This window comes from Gorilla gorilla, chromosome 13 (assembly GCF_029281585.2).
Source record: "Gorilla gorilla gorilla isolate KB3781 chromosome 13, NHGRI_mGorGor1-v2.1_pri, whole genome shotgun sequence".
NCBI classification, from domain to species: Eukaryota; Metazoa; Chordata; class Mammalia; order Primates; family Hominidae; genus Gorilla; species Gorilla gorilla.
The window spans coordinates 80,120,808-80,133,572 of NC_073237.2; the positions used below are offsets into that span (position 1 = coordinate 80,120,808).

Below are 12,765 nucleotides of genomic sequence, written 5' to 3' on the forward strand. Positions count from 1 at the left end.
GGCAGGACGGGGAGGGAGAGGAGGGAGGGAGGGAAGGAAAAACGACATCAAAATTAAAAACTTTGTGCCTCAAAGGAAACTACCAAGAAAGTGAAAAGACAACTCGCTGAATGGGAGAAAATATTTGCAAGACATATATCTAACAAGGAACTTGCAACTAGAATATATAAATATTATAACTCAAAAAGTTTTTTAAAAATTTTAAATAGGCAAAGCATCTGAAAAGGCAGTTCTTCAAAGAAGATATACAAATGAATAATGAGCACATGAAAAGATGCTCACCATCATTAGCTATCAGGAAAATGCAATCAAAACCACAATGAGAGGCCAGGTGCACAGTGGTTCATGCCTGTAATCCCAGAATTTTAGGAGACTGAGGTGGGAGGATGACCTGAGGTCAGGAGTTCAAGACCAGCCTGGACAACATGGTGTAACCCCATCGCTACCTAAAATACAAAAATTAGCCAGGCGCAGTGGCTCAAACCTGTAATCCCAGCATTTTGGGAAGCCGAGGTGGGAGGATCACCTGAGGTCAGGAGTTCGAGACCAGCCTGAACAACATGGTGAAACCCCGTATCTACTAAAAATACAAAAATTAGACGGGCATGGTGGTGGGCGCCTATAATCCCAGCTACTAGGGAAGCTGAGGCAGGAGAATCGCTTGAACCCAGGAGGCAGAGGTTGCAGTGAGCTGAGATCGAACCACTGCACTCCAGCCTGGGCTATACACCAAGACTGTCTCAAACAAACAAACAAACAAACAAACAACAACCACAATGAGATACCAATCCACATCCACTAGCACTGCTATAATAAAGAAGACAGATCATAAGTGTTGGCAGGGTATAAACACATTAGAACCCTCATACACTATTGGTGGGAAGGTAAAATGGTACAGCCACTTTGGAAAACAGATTGACATTTCTGCAAAAATTTAAACATACAGTTATCTCTTGACCCAGCAATTCCACTCCATCACTTGATCCAGCAATTCCACTCCCAAGAGAAATGAAAACATTGTGTTCGCATAAAAACTTATATACAAATGTTCAGTTTTGGAAGGATAAAGCTTATACTAAATTTAACAAGTAATCTATGACAATGTTTAAGTGCAGATGATGAAAAGTAATGAATTTGAGGTGAGGTTAGGTTCTTTGGAAAAGCTGCTGAGTCTTGAAGATTACCATTAAGTAACACAGACAACTAGACTGAAATAATATTTTATTAATAACACTAATAACAATGAATTGATAATATTCACTACCCTTGAAAAAAAAAAAAACCGTGGCCCAGCACGGTGGTTCACATCTGTAATCCCAGCACTTTGGGAGGCCAGGGCGGGTGGATCACTTGAGCCCAGGAGTTCGAGACCAGCCTGGACAACATGGAGAAACCCTGTCTCTACTAAAAATACAAAAATTAGGCAGGCATGGTGGCGTGCGCCTGTAATCCCAGCTACTCAGAAGGCTGAAGCGAGAGGATCCCTTGATCCTGAAAGGGTCGAGACCCTGTCAAAAACAAAACAAAACTCTGCAACAGTACTCTGCATTTGTAATTCTATGAGTAGATGGCGTGAAGAGGATCACAACAAAAAACATTTACATCACTCTTCTAAAAGCCCATTGAGAATAAAAAAAATCAGGTCCCTTGGGCTGTAAAATCCCAAAACAGAGTCAACAAACTATCTTTAATGGCTAAAACAAAGATACACCTAACCTTAGCAGTTTTTAAATCATTCTAATGAGTTTTACACTGGAAAAAAAAAATGCTCATGTGTTTGATAAATCCTTTCTTGGATCTTAAAGAACTCTACAATCATTTGGTACTGGAAACTTTTCCAACTGCAGGAATGCTGAGTTAATTCTTCCAAATGTCTCTGAAGACCAACATTTGAAGTTACCATACAGATTAGTTTATTTCTTTGTATGCCATCAAATTAAAGCAAAACTCGTGGACTATGTTAAGCCAAACCTAAGTGCTTCCAATGAATTTGCTAATAAAAATTGCCAAATTGGGATATTTTCATTTGTTGGGTTTTTGTTTTGTTTTGTTTTTGAGACAAGGTCTGCCTCTGTCACCCAGGCTGGAGCGCAGCGGCACCATCTCGGCTCACTGCAACCTCCGCCTCCTGGTTCAAGCGATTCTCGTGCCTCAGACTCCAAAGCAGCTGGGATTACAGGCACTGCGCCCGGCTAATTCTTGTATTTTTAGTAGAAACGGGGTTTCACCATGTTGCCCAGGCTGGTCTCGACCTGCTGGGCTGAAGAGATCCGCCCGCCTCGGCCTCCCAAGGTACTGGGATTACAGATGTGAGCCACGATGCCCAGCCTCATTTCTTGGGGTTTTTAATGGTAATATCTATAAAGAATTTGGTTATAAAGGCAACTGAAACTTATTCTAAGCATTAAAAAAAATAATAATGGGGCCGGGCACAGTGGTTCACGCCTGTAATCCCAGCACTTTGGGAGGCCAAGGCAGGTGGACCGCTTCAGCCCACGAGTTCCAGACCAGCCTGGGCAACATGGTGAAACCCTGTCTCTACTAAAAATACAAGAATGTGCCAGGCTGTGGTGACGCACCTGTAGTCCCAGCTACTTGGGAGGCTGAGATTGGAGGATCGCTTGAGCCCGGGAGGTTGAGGCTGCAGTGTGCCACTGCACTCCAGCCTGAGTAACAGAGCGAGACCCTGTCTCAAAACAAAACAAACAAACAATAATAATGGTCCACAAACATAGGGCTTGTAAAACATCAATATACAAGAAATAAAGTTTTTACACAATCCATAGCACTTATACTTCAGATTCTGATCAATTATAGTCATCAGAAACATACGTATTATGTCGCCAATAAATGATTTAAAAAAAGCAAAATCTGATTGACTGGTCGTATTTAAGTATACTCAACGGGTTTTTGAAATCTGAGCAAAGGCAAGAGAAATACTGAATCCCTCATGTCATGTCACTGGTCAGGAATGAGTGTCTCCAAAAACCGTTGCCATCCCGTACCCTTGATTTCCCAGAAAGAAGTGGTTGTCTTAAATGTGTGGTTTGTTAATTATTTTCATAAAAAACTTCCCAGTAGATGGATAGTAAATCGCATACGGAGCTCGGAAAAGGCCCCAAATGCGTAAAGAAGACAAAAGAGTAAAGAAGGGCAAACAACAAGGATTTTCAACACTGGAGACTTAAAAGGTGTTACTTAAAAGGTGTTTCAAAGAAAGAATCTGGGCGCTTTGCTCTTCATAGTCACCTGCCTCCGAGGGAGGGAGCTCTCGGGCTTGAATGTACCCAAGGTTCAGCCTCTACGGTAGGAAACGCGCCCAGGTTTCAACCTCTACGGTGGGAAATGCACCCAAGTTTCAACCTCTACGGTGGGAAATGCGCCCAAGTTTCAACCTCTACGGTGGGAAAAACGCCTGCGATAAAACAAAGCGCTCGGTGGTGGTGGCCCTCGCGTCGCACCTCACGCCGTGCAGCGACACGAGACGAACACAGGGTGCACTCTGAGGGGCCGGGTCCCGCGTTCCGGTCGATCGGTGTTCCCCGGGACCCGCTCCTCAGGGCTGACCCAACTTCCTCCGGAAGGGGCGCTCTGCCTCTAGTCGCTCGCCGGGCTCCCAGCCCCGACCCCAGACCCCTCGGACGCCCCCATAGGCCTCGCTGGCGCCCCAACCGCCCACCCTCCGCTACCCCCCGGCGGCGGCCCCGACCCCAAGCCGGCGCCTACTAGTCCCAACGGCGGGATGGGGGCGCGGGAGCGGCGGGCGCGGCGGGCTGGAGGGCGGGCACCGCGAAGGGAGGGCGCCCCACTTCCCCGCACCGCCCGGCCAGGCCCGCCGAACACTGACCGGCTCGGGACAGCCCAAGCCCCTGGCGGCGAGCGCTGGACTCCTCAGCTTCGCTCTGCCACACCGCGCAGCCGCCGCCCGCGTCTTTTGTTGTCGCGAGTTCTCCTGGCAACCGGCGAAGCCCGCCTCCCGCCGCGTCCTCTCCTGGATGCCGCGTCCTGGCCCCGCCCCCATCCTGGCCACGCCCCCAAGCCCGCCGCGCAGGAGTCCTGCGTCCCCAGGAAGTCCGCAAAGGGCGGGCCCCTGGGCTTGCCTGCAAATCCGAGTTGTGTCCCACCAACGCGCTGGGACCGGTCTGTGAGGCCTGAGCGCAAACATCTTTCTACGGGTTCGTGAAATGAGTGAGAACGATTCCACACCGTGTTTCAATATCTTAGCTACCAATTCAGTTTATTTTTATTTTTATTGAGTAAAACTTGCCTAACATAAACCATCTTAAAACTCACAATTCAGTGGCGTTTAATGCATTCACAGTGTTGTGCAACCATCACCTCTGTATATAGTTCAGAAACATTTTCATAACCCCAAAAGAAAATCCCCAAACCAGTTAGCAGCCATTCCTTCTGGTTCCCCTCTCCCCACAACCCCAGCCAGCCACTAATCTACTTTCTGACTCTGTGATAGCTTTACCTATTCTGGGCATTTCTTTATTGATGGAATCATTCAGTATATGACCTTTTGTGTCTAGCTTCTTTTGCTTAATGTTTTCAAGATGCAGTCATGTTGTAACATCTATCAGGACTTCTTTTCTTTTTTTTTTTCTTTTTTTTTTTTTTTTTTTTTTGAGACGGAGTCGCGCTCTGTCGCCCAAGCTGGAGTGCAGTGGCGTGATCTCGGCTCTCTGCAACCTCCACCTCCCGGGTTCAAGCGATTCTCCTGCCTCAGCCTCCCGAGTAGCTGGGATTACAGGCGCGTGCCACCACGCCCGGCTAATTTTTTGTATTTTTAGTAGAGACGGGGTTTGTTTCACTGTGTTAGCCAGGATGGTCTTGATCTCCTGACCTCGTGATCTGCCCGCCTCGGCCTTCCAAAGTGCTGGGATTACAGGCGTGAGCCACCACACCGGGCCCTTTAGATGGAGTTTCGCTCTTATTGCCCAGGCTGGAATGCAATGGCGCCATCTAGGCTCAACGCAACCTCCACCTCATGGGTTCAAGCGATTCTCCTGCCTCAGCCTCCGGAGTAGCTGGGATTACAGGCATGAGCCACCCTGCCCGGCCCTATCAGGACTTTTTAGGGCTGAAAAAATTCCATTGTATGGATATAGACATACCACATTTTGTTTATCCATTCTTCAGCTGGTGGTGGACATTTGGGCTGTTTCCATGCTGCTATGGACATTCACATACAATATTTGGATGTCTGTTTTCAGTTCCTTTTTTTTTTTTTGAGATGGAGTCTCGCTCTGTTGCCCAGGCTGGAGTGCAGTGGCGCTATCTCAACTCACTGCAAGCTCCGCCTCATGGGTTCAAGCAATTCTCCTGCCTCAGCCTCTGGAGTAGCTGGGATTACAGGCATGCGCCACCACCACGCCTGGCTAAGTTTTCTGTATTTTTAGTAGAGACGGGGTTTCACCATGTTGGTCAGGCTGGGCTCGAACTCCCGACCTCAGGTGATCCGCCCACCTTGGCCTCCCAAAGTGCTGGGATTATAGGCGTGAGCCACCGCGTCGAACCTGTTTTCAGGTCTTTTAGGTATGGACCTAAGAGTGGAATTGCTGGGTCGTATGGTAATATTTAACTTTACCAATTTAGTTTTAAATGCTTTAATGCCTCCTGTTTTTAGTAGCACAATCTAAGCATCTTCAAAAACCCTTCCTTCTCTCATGAAATATAGGAATGAAGGTGGGGGAAAAAAGCTGACTATTTTATTTATAGTTTTTATTTTTTTTCTTTTAACTGAATTATTTAAAATTTTAAAAATTCAGTCTGGGCACAGTGGCTCACACCTGTAATCTCAGCACTTTGGGAGGCTGAACTGGGAGGATCACTTGAGCCCAGGAGTTTGAGACCAGCCTGGGCAACATAATGAGACCCCCATCCCTACAAAAAATCAAAACTTAGCCAGGTGTGGCTGAGCATGCCTGCAGTTCCAGTTACTCTGGAGGCGGAGGTGGGAGAATGGTTTGAGCCTGGGAGGTCAAGGCTGCAGTGAGCTGTTGTTGCACCATGGCGTTGCAGCCTGGGTGACAGAATGAGACTCTACCTCAAAAAAATAATAAATAATACATAATTTTTAAAATTCTAAGATTTCATTTATACACATACCTGTGTATTGAGTCATGATGTCAAGGGAATTTCTGATAGTGGCTCAGTATCAATCAAATTCGAAAGCCACTGTCCTGGGCTTGCTTTTCAGATTGGGGTGATGGATTATTTCCTAGTCTTCCAAGGTTCCCCTCATGATTGGTGGAGATTGTGGTTGCCCAATTTGACCATAGGGGCAAGTTGCATTTTTAGAACTCTTTGAAAACAAACAAAAACTCACATCATGACTGTGAATTGGTAAGTCAGACTGGTCTGCTGACAAAGCTTCAATAATTAATAGTACGTAACAATTTAAGTCTAGGAATACCCAGAAGTCTCAACAGAAGTTCTCAAGAGGCCACGCAATTGCAGAGAGGTCAGCAAATGCCTAACAGCATTAGAATGGGGCATTTTCCATTGTCCCCAAATTGATGTCTTGAGTCCAGAGTTAGAGAAAAGGAGTTACTTAAGTTCCCCACACTGTAAAGTGAATGCCAGTCATTGCCAACCCCTCCTCCCTAGGATTTATAGCAGGACTAAGCTAATTCCATTCAAATTCCAATCCTCTCTTTTTTAAGTCTCTGTAAGAAAGACTCGGCAGTGGAGTCAAAGGGTCTTGGGCCTTGTGGGTTGGAGAGTAAGAGGCCTCGCACCTAAGTCAAAGGAGGCTCTAAGAGTGACGGGCAAACCCTGTGTGATGTGCTAGAAGAGGAAACCTGGCCTTCTGGTGGGAGCAACTAGGGGAAGAAGTAAGCTGATTTTCTTCTCAAGAATGGAGTGAAGCAACTGAGATGTTGCTGTAGTAGAGCAGCCTGTGTTCCTGCAGTTTAGCAGGGGGAGAAGCTGTGATTTGCTCATGGTCCAGGGGATCCTTTGGAGGGTACCCAAGCTTGAGCCCCATGAAGATTGTCTTGAGGACTGTCTCCCGCAGATAAGTCCCCATCAGTAAGAGGCAGTGGGAGGAGCTGGGCTTGGGATTAGCAGAAGTAATTGAGCCAGTGCTGGATCTTCTTAAGGGAACTAGGTCTTCTCCTTAAGGGAACTGTATCTTTCAGGTCCACTGAAGAACTCTGCATACGTCCCATGGGAGACCAGCTTTGGGCTGATTGTCCTACAGAGAAAAACATCCATGCCCAGTCCACTTTACCAGAAAAGCAGTAACAAACAGAAGATTACAGCTAGACCAAATTAAATAAAGAAATATGTGCCCTTTTTGCCTAAATCATCTTCCCTCACCCATATTTTGAGAAAAGCTGGATCCAGGAAAGAAAGGAAGTATTAAAGGAAGTATTAAGGAAACCACAGATCATACCTCTTCTCCCACTTTAAATTCTTTTAATGTTGCTATAATGTTTGATGAATTCCCTTAATTTCTCTGGCAGGGAGAAAAGAAGCTTTATACTTTAAAAATGGGGTTTCTTTAAAAATGGGGGTGGGCGGTGGTGCACGCCTGTAATCCCAGCACTTTGGGAGGCTGAGGCGGGGTGGATCATGAGGTCAGGAGTTCAAGACCAGCCTGGCCAACATAGTGAAACCCCGTCTCTGCTAAAAATAAAAAAATTAGCCGGGCGTGGTGGCATGGCCCTGTAGTCCCAGCTACTCAGGAGGCTGAGGTGGGAGAATCGCTTGAACCCAGGAGGCGGAGATTGCAGTGACCCGAGACCATGCCATTGCACTCCAGCCTGGGTGACAGAGTGAGACTCCGTCTGAGAAAAAAAAGGCGGGGGGGGGGGGTGGTTTCTGTGCCATCATTTTGCCTTTGGCTCCTTAATTTAGTGCAGAGAATGTTAGCTTTCCTAAGGAAACGTACTGCTTGGGTCCTGTCAACTGGTGCCAGGTGGATTTGCTTGGCCCTATGGTCAAATTGGGCAACCACAATCTCCACCAATCATGAGGGGAACCTTGGAAGACTAGGAAATAATCCATCACCCCAATCTGAAAAGCAAGCCCAGGACAGTGGCTTTCGAATTTGATTGATACTGAGCCACTGTCAGAAATTCCCTTGACATCATGACTCAATACACAGGTATGTGTATAAATGAAAACAAGGCCAGGCACAGTGGCTCATGCCTGTAATCCCAGCACTTTGGGAGGCCAAGGCGGGTGGATCACTTGAGGTCAGGAGTTCGAGACCAGCCTGGCCAACATGGTGAAACCCCTCTCTACTAAAAATACAAAAATTAGCCGGGTGTGGTGGTGCGTGCCTGTAGTCCCAGCTACTCGGGAGGCTGAGGCAGAAGAATCGCTTGAAACCGGGAGGCAGAGGTTGCAGTGAGCCAAAATCACGCCACTGCACTCCAGCCTGGGCAACAGAGCGAGAGTCCGTCTCAAAAAAAAAAAAAAAAAATAATAATAATAATAATAATAATAATACAAAAATTAGCTGGGTGTGGTGGCACGAGCCTGTAATCCCAGCTACTCGGGAGGCTGAGGCAGGAGAATCACTTGAATCCTGGAGGCAGAGGTTGCAGTGAGCCGAGATTGCACCACTGTACTCCAGCCTGGCGACAGAGCGAGACTCTATCTCAATAAATAAATAAATAAATAATAAATGAATGAAAACAAAAGTTTTGGGAAACAATACTTACCTTTACTAAGTGTAACGTTCTATGTATTTTATTTTATTCTATTCTACTTTTCTTTTTTTTAGAGACAGGATCTTGCTATGTTGACCAGACTGGTGTCGAACTCCTGGCCTCAAGTGATCCTCCCATCTCAGCCTCCCAAAGTGCTGGAATTACAGGAGTGAGCCACCATGCCTGGCCCTATTCTACTTCAATTTTTTTTTGTTTTTTTGAGGCAAGGTCTCACTCTGTCACCCAGGCTGAGTACAGTGGTGCAATCATGACTCACTGCAGCCTCAACCTTCCAGGCTCAAGCAATCCTCCCACCTCAGCCTCCCAAGTATCTGGGAATACAGGCACCGGACACCATGCTCAGCTAATTTTTTATTTTTTTGTAGAGATGGATTCTTGCTGTGTTGCCCAGGCTGGTCTTGAACTCCTAGCCTCAAGTGATCCTGCTGCCCTGGCCTCCCAAAATGCTGGGATTACAGGCATGAGCAACCATACCCAGCCCAATTTTTCTTAATGTTGATTACAACCCTTTAAATTGATTTCATGACCTACTAATGGATTGCAGCCTGCAATTTGAAATATTCTGGTCTAAGGTAACAATCTGGCTGAAAATGGATGAAAAATGACATTTTCATCTACTAAACACTATTATACACCTATTACCTTATTTATCTATTGCTGAACTATTTATTCAGATCTTAGTGGCTTAAAACAAATTTCTTGGCCTGGCTCAGTGGCTCATACCCGTAATCTCAGCACTTTGGGAGGCCGAGGTGGGCGGATCACAAGGTCAGGAGTTCAAGACCATCCTGGCCAACATGGTGAAACCCCGTCTCTACTACAAATACAAAAATTAGCTGGGCATGGTGGCAGATGCCTGTAATCCCAGCTACTTGGGAGGCTGAGGCAGAGAATTGCTTGAACCCCGGAGGCGGAGGTTGCAGTGAGCCAAGGTTGTACCACTGCACTCCAGCCTGGCGACAGAGCAGGACTCCGTCTCAAAAAAAAAAAAAAAAAAAAAAAAACAAAAAAAAAACAAAAAAAAAATTCTTATGTCGTAGCTTCTATAGGTCAGAAATCTGAGCATGGGTTAGCTAGATCCTCTGCTTCAGGGCTGTCACAAGGTTGCAATCGAGGTGTCAGTCAGGGCCACGAACATTTCAGGGTCAACTGGGGCAGAATCTGTTTCCAAGCTTCTATAGTGTTTGGTGGTAGTTCTTGAGTGTTGTTGGACTGAGGGACACATTCTTTCTGGCTATTAGCCAGAGGCTGCCCTCAGTTCCTTCCCCTTAGTTCCTTGAACAGGTGGCCCTCTGCATCACATTGAGCATGTAAGATGAGCCATGGAAAGAAAACCAGCAAAAGAGAAGTCAGAGTCACTTATAACTTGATTGTAGACAGGATATCCCATCACCTTTGCCACATTCTGTTCATTAGAAGCAAGTCACTGGGTCTATCCCACATTCAGGAGACAGGTTGCATGAAAGTATGAATACTAGGAGGCAGGACTCATTGGAGTCTACCTTTATTTCCTCCCCGCCTCCACCCCATTCCCTATTCTAATCACCAAATTCTGCTTGTTTTACATCTGAATATTTCAAATCCTTTCTACTCTAGTTCAAGATTTCACACTCACTCACCTAGACTACTGCAACAGCCTACCAACTAGTCCCCCTGTCTCCAGTCTTGCACTTACAAATCCACCCTCCACACCTTCTACACTGATCTATCTAGGACATGAATCTCACTGTCTGTCCTTTGCCTAAAGCCTTCCTGTGATGGCATGGAGAATACTATTCCTTAACAGCTGGAATGGGAAATCTATATGTGGACAGACAAAGTTTTGCTGAGAAGGTGCTTTGCTAGCCTGCCCCTAGGCGGAAGATAAGCCTCGTAAGCCTGATTTGGTTGGTACCCAAGCTTCAGAGAGGAGGGTGGTGTTGCTCATATGAGACAAGGGGAAGAATTATTTGACTGCTCTTGAGAAGGAATGAGGAAGATGGGGGAAGGGGGTGGTGTTGGGAGAAGCTGAAGCAGAGAGGAGGCAGAGAATAACTGATAAGGGAATCCCAGGGACACTGGGAATGGCTAATGGAGGCATTTATTGATTGATTGACTGAGACAGAGTCTCGCTCTGTCACCCAGGCTGGAGTGCAATGGCACAATCTCGGCTCACTGCAACCTCTGCCTCCCGGTTTCAAGCGATTCTGCCACCTCAGCCTCCTGAGTAGCTGGGATTACAGGCAAGCGCCTCCACTCCTGGCTAATTTTTGTATTTTTAGTAGAGACGGGGTATCACCATGTTGGTCAGGCTAGTCTCGAACTCCTGACCTCATGATCTGCCTGCCTTGGCCTCCCAAAGTGCTGGGATTCCAGGCGTGAACCACCGCGCCCACCCAGTGGTGGCCTTTATGTTCCTGCTGTGAAGTGTGCAATTCAAACCCCTTCCTCTGTCTCCCCTGCAAAATCTTCAATGATGTCTGCATTGCTAACTTACACATTTGTCCAGTCTGGTGCTGGACAAAACCATAGGTTGACCATGTGGACCTAGAAGGCAGAAGATTAGAAGAAAGCCAAAGGTGTAGTGGGTCATTTCTGCAATCCCAGCACTTTGGGAGGCCGAGGCAGTAGGATCAGTTGAGGACAGGAGTTCAAGACCAGCCTGGACAACACAGTGTGAATCCCTTCTCTAAAAAAAAAAAAAAGAAAGAAAGAAACAAACAAACAATTAGTTGGGCATAGTGGCTTGCACCTGTAGTGCCAGCTACCTAGGAGGCTAAGGCAGAAGAATTGCTTGAGCCCAAGAGTGGGAGGCTGCTGTGAGCTATGACTGAGCCACTGCACTCCAGCCTGAGTGACAGAGCAAGACCCTGTCTGTAAAGTAAAATAATTTTTAAGACTAAAATAAAAAATCATAAGATGTAAAAATGTTCAACAAAATTCACTAAAATGATAACCACCATCATCTCTGGATGGTGGAGTTAAACGTTGTGACTTTTTTAAAAGACAAGGTCTTACTCCGTTGTCCAGGCTGGAGTGTAGTGGTTTGATCACAGGTCATTGTAACCTTGAACTCCTGGACTCAAATGGTCCTCCCACTTCAACCTCCAGAGTAGCTAGGATACAGGTGCACACCACCATGCCTGGCTAATATTTTAATTTTTTTTGTATTTGTTTTTTGTTTGTTTGTTTTTGTTTTTTTGAGACGGAATTTCACTTTTGTCACCCAGGCTGGAATGCAATGGCATGATCTCAGCTCACCGCAACCTCCACCTCCTGGGTTCAAGTGATTCTCCTGCCTCAGCCTCCTGAGTAGCTGTGGTTATAGGCCCCCGCCACCATGCCCAGTATTTTTAGTAGAGATGGGGTTTTGGCATGTTGGCCAGGCTGGTCTCAAACTCCTGACCTCAGGATACACCTGCCTCGACCTCCCAAAGTTCTGGGATTGCAGGTGTGAGCCACTGCGACCGGTCTAATTTAATTTTTTGTAGAGATAGGGTCACTGTATGTTGCCTGGGCTGGTATTGAACTCCTGGTCTCAAGCCTTCCTTCCCACCTTGGCCTCCCAGAGTGCTGGGATTAGAGGTGTGATTCACTGTGCCCAACCTGTTATTTATCTTTATATCTCTATTGTTTGTTTGTTTCTTTGTTTTTTTGAGACGGAGTCTTGCTCTGTCGCCCAGGCTGGAGTGCAGTGGCACAATCTCAGCTCGCTGCAAGCTCCGCCTCCCGGGTTCATGCCATTCTCCTGCCTCAGCCTCCCAAGTAGCTGGGACTACAGGCACCCGCCACCATGCCCAGCTAATGTTTTTGTATTTTTAGTAGAGATGGGGTTTCACCGTGTTAGCCAGGATGGTCTCGATCTCCTGACCTAGTGATCTGCCCACCTCGGCCTCCCAAAGTGCTGGTATTACAGGCGTGAGCCACTGCGCCCGACCTTATGTCTCTATTGTTGAGCACAGTCAATGTCTAATACATAATAGATAATAAGCACATCCCAGAGAGTCAATGAATGTTTATGGAAATAAAAAAATTTAAAAACAGAAAACAAGTAACTTGCTCAAGCCTACATGGTTAAGTGGCAAAGGCAAGACTG

General features: G+C 46.6%; 1 protein-coding gene across 7 annotated transcripts in view; it reads right to left on the reverse strand.

The window, feature by feature from the left end:
* Positions 1–4,033, reverse strand: part of KIF27 (kinesin family member 27) — an 86,927-nt gene extending 82,894 nt beyond the window's left edge. For 2 of the 7 annotated variants that reach the window (XM_063696492.1, XM_063696493.1), the window contains exon 1: positions 3,848–4,001. The gene's annotated coding sequence lies outside the window, so the exon portion shown is untranslated. Of the gene's footprint in view, positions 1–2,579; positions 2,687–3,249; positions 3,416–3,461; positions 3,597–3,847 lie in introns of those variants that run through there. The other 5 variants (XM_063696490.1, XM_055350843.2, XM_055350842.2 and 2 more) reach the window with 5 other exon arrangements.
* Positions 4,034–12,765: the final 8,732 nt, after the last annotated feature.